This window comes from Mandrillus leucophaeus, unplaced genomic scaffold, assembly GCF_000951045.1.
Source record: "Mandrillus leucophaeus isolate KB7577 unplaced genomic scaffold, Mleu.le_1.0 Scaffold26, whole genome shotgun sequence".
Taxonomy (NCBI): domain Eukaryota; kingdom Metazoa; phylum Chordata; class Mammalia; order Primates; family Cercopithecidae; genus Mandrillus; species Mandrillus leucophaeus.
The window spans coordinates 2,263,588-2,267,747 of NW_012102698.1; positions in this window are offsets into that span (position 1 = coordinate 2,263,588).

A 4,160-nucleotide genomic window follows, 5' to 3' on the forward strand; every position below is an offset into this window, starting at 1 on the left:
CACACATCACACACACACCACACATCACACACACATCAAACACACACACACCACACACACACCATATACCACACAGATACCACACACACATACACACATACACTGCCCTTCTCTTGCTGCATGAGGCCACCCTGGGGAAGAAGGGCATGAGGGCACAGAGAGCCCACAAGATGCACTTCTGAGGTCACACACACAGCCCCACGGGCTGGAGCCTCAGCCCCACAGGCATGTTTTTTTTGTGTGTGTGTGTGTGTGTGTGTGTGTGTGTGTGGTTTCTGACATGTTTGCCTCTGACTGGAGCCCGGCTGCTGTATTTCTGGGGGAAGTGACTTCGGTGGCCCCACAGGCTCCCCGCTGGGTGGCCGACACAGGGAATCTGATCCTTGCCAGAGGATCACATCCAGCGGTGGACAATGCCCAGAGAAACCGTTTACATCCAAAGAAGGTTTGCAGACTCAAGGGAGCCCAGATGCGGGAAGGACGGCTTGACCCATAAAACTCACAGCAGGTGTTTAAAGGAAAAAAACAAGCCCCGAGATCACCAGGTGTCCTGGGTTCACTGCTTGAGATGGAAGAGGGGCGGCTCTCCTCTGCGAGGATCGTATTTGCAAAGGTTGCCAAAGGTCAGACGCTCAGCACCAAAAGGCAGGGTCGTCAGGGGAAGCAGCGGCCTCTGCGAAGGCTCCAGGTGTCCTTTACTTGGGAGACTGGCACCAGACGGGCAGCCCTGTGTGCTGTCACTGTGGTTTGGGGATGAGACGTTCCATCTCTGCTGCAAGCTGCCACTTTTTCCTCCTTCCTGAGGGTGGGCGTGATGACCACACTTACTCAGCTGGAAGGAGGGCAACTGTCAGTTTTGATTTCGTGAAGATCAAGGAAGAAAAGCTGTGAGATGCTGTTTCTGGGCAAAGGGATATCGCTGTTCATTCAGCAAATACCGGCTCGTCTCCCAGACGCCAGGCACAGCGGGAGCACCCAGAGAGCGAGCGCCTGGAGGGGAGGCTCTGGACGGGGTGGATTTCCCACCAGGGGATCGTAGGCAGTCTGGAATTCGAGATGTCACCTCCTGGACTGCCTGAGTTGGCAGAGCCCTTAGAGGTCATCTCACCCAATTTAGCCACTGTCTATTTGGGAAACTGAGGCCCAGAGGAAGAAAGCAATGTGCCCTTTGTCATCAAGCGAGGTAGTAGCAGGAGCAGGGTGGTGCTCAGGCTTGCTGTTGTCCAGCCCAATGAGCTGGCCACGGTGGCGCTGGGCCTCTCAGAGCAGGGCACCATCCCCCAGGGGCTGTGGGCAGCACCTCCCCCGCCCAGGAATGGAAAGAGCTAAATTCTCACTTAGCAGCAGGATGCTTCTGGGCCTCATTACGATGGTGCAAATTAATATTTATCATGCAATTATTCATCTTTGTAATTGCTAGTATTTCAAAGGGAGTGCAGAGGCTTTCATTAGAATACTTGGAATGTTATTTAGACGAAATGTCAAAATGAACGGCGTCGCTCTCCCCACCGCAGCCCCTGTGTTCAGCTGCCCCCAGAAGGCTCCCAGCACCGGGGTCCACACAGCCGTGCTGCTGCCACTTCCAGGTGCTGGCTTGGGGTTTGGGTCCATTTGTTAGAAATCTTGACTTCTGGAAACTGGGGCATCTGAAGCCAGAAACTCGAGACTCAAAGGGCCGGGGGCCATGGGACTCCATGAAGATGAGCAGCAGAGCCTCTGAGGGCAGAGACAGGACAGAGTCATCAGGAGCCCCCACGTCCTGCTGCCCCTCTGCACCCACCTGGCCGACCTCCCTGCCCTGCTCCCTCACCCCTGCCGGCCACAGGCAGCTTGTGGCTTTCCTCCCTTCCCCTCCCTCCTACCTGAGGGCAGATCCCCTTACGCCCCGCCTCCACGCCCACCAGGTGTGCCCACCAGGGCTCTACCCTCCTACCACCATCCAGCAAACATTTTAGGTGTCTCTTGCCCTTTGAGGTCCATAGAACACTTTCAAATATTGGATTTTTCATGGCAACCTAAGAGGATCAGAGGGTGGTCTCCAGTGGTGAAAAAGCAAGATTTGGAAAACGGAGACCCCCTCGCCCAGGAGTAGCAGGGCCTGGGCCACCTGTAGCATCGACATCAGCAAACTGCCAGGCAGGAAAAGTGGAGGCCGCAGAATAGTCAAGTGCAGGCAGGGGCCCAGGGAGGAGGCGAGGCCTGAGCAGGGATGGAGCAGAGGGGTGGCTGGCGGTGGGGAAGGAGGACGGGGATGGAGGAGGAGGAGGGTCAGACATGATGCCCAGCCCCAGGGAGATGGGAGGCTCAGCCTGGGGTGCACTGAGGGAGCTGGGGACTCCTTGGGGGATGCCAAGGCTGGGGATGGATGGGGGTTGCAGGAGGGCACAGGCAGAGGCTCAGATAAGAGAGTCGGGCTCGTGGAGATACCAGGAGCCGTCAGAATTTGAGTGGACCCAGAGAGAGGCATGGAAACAGCGGAGGTACCAGGGACAGGCTCCGAACACACATGGCCCAGAGGAGGCCCAGGAGGGGCGTTCAGAGGGAAGGGGCCTCAGAAATGCTACAGAAAGGAAGCTTCTAGACAGCAAAGAGGCACAGGGTCAGGTGCGGCAGGGAAGGGAGGTGTGGGTATAAACGCGGTCCCCTAAACCGGTTGAGATCCTCACCCCCAGCACCTGTGAGTATGACTTTAAAACCTTACCCAGTTGAATCCGGGAGGTGGGAGAGTGTTCTAGAAACAGCAACATCCCCCACAAACGAAGTTCCAACGACTTCTTTGGGGCCCCCAAGCTCTGAAGGCTCCGGATGTCCGAGACTGGGTCCCAGCCACAGCAGCCTCTCCCAATCCTAAGGCATTGTTAGGGGACCCCCTGGTGATGCCCCATTTCCCTTCCCCACCCGACTTATGCTCCCAGGACCAGCAACAACAGCTAGAGTGAGGCAGATTCCTAGAGCTCTGTGGTTTAACCCTCACAGTGGCCGAGTGGGCTAGTGTGATGATTTGTGCATCTCCCAGGGAGGAAACCCACACATACCACAGAAAGCACGACTTCTCCCAGCTCAGAGAGGCAGAGCTGAGCCCTCACCTGCTGGCTGTCAGGTCAGGCCAGCCTCCCACTCTGTGACACAGAACAGACCTGACGGGACCCCTCCATGGGGCAGGCCTGGGCTGCGATGCCAGCCCTCTCCCGCTGTGTGACCTCGGGGAAGCCTCTTCCCCTGTCTGAGCCTCTGCATTCTCATCTGTAGGATGGGGATGCTCTATCTTGCCTTCCAGAGTGTTGCTGACATCAGAATCCAGGAGTGGAACTTGGGCAGCAGAGCAGCGCCGGTGCCCTCCAGGCCAGCCCGTTCTGTCCAGGCTCCAATTCGGCAGTGGTCTCCTCCTGCCCCGACCCTCGCGTCCATCCCCCAGTTCCCTGGGTACTGTCAGTCACCGTGCTAAGGATGCCCTGGGGCCGGATCCCCTTACGCCCCGCCTCCAAGCCCACCAGGTGTGCCTGCCAGTGCTCCACCCTCCTGGGGCTCCTCAGACATCTGGCACCTTGAACCCAGCAGGACCCCTGGAGACAAAACCCTCGTTTACCTTTCACTGAAGCAGGGCCAGAGAGCGGCAGCCTTCTTTCACTTCCTTTTCAACTGCTCCCAAACCAGCCCTGAAGCAGCCTGCCATGAGGCCCAGACAGCCTGTCCCATCCCAGCCCAGGCAGGATTAATATGCATGTATGGTAATCAGCGAAGCCCAGGAATTTGCATAACAATCAGAGGGAGCGTCCCCTCTCCTGGACTGCTTCCAAGGGTAGCTCCCACCCTGGTTCCCCACAAGACAGCAGAGGAGGGTACAGTGGGGCCTCTGGACCCCCAAGTGCTAGACCGGTGGCCTGGCTCTCAGTCCTGGAGGCTTCTGCCTGGAGAGGGCAGGATGGGCAGGGGACAGGGGTCCTTGGGCAGGGGAAGATGCCGGTGAGACACTCACCTGCCTGTCTCCTCTCCAGAACTGTTTCCCCACCGGGGCCGCATTCTTGAGGCCGTGCTGGGGAAGCGGGAGAAAAACAAGGGTGTGGCCTCTCCTGGGCCTGCGTCCTGGGGAGGTGTGGAGTGGGGGGCTCCGGCCAGGGACTCTGCTCACCTCATCCGGGGGGCTCTCCTGGGCCTGCGTC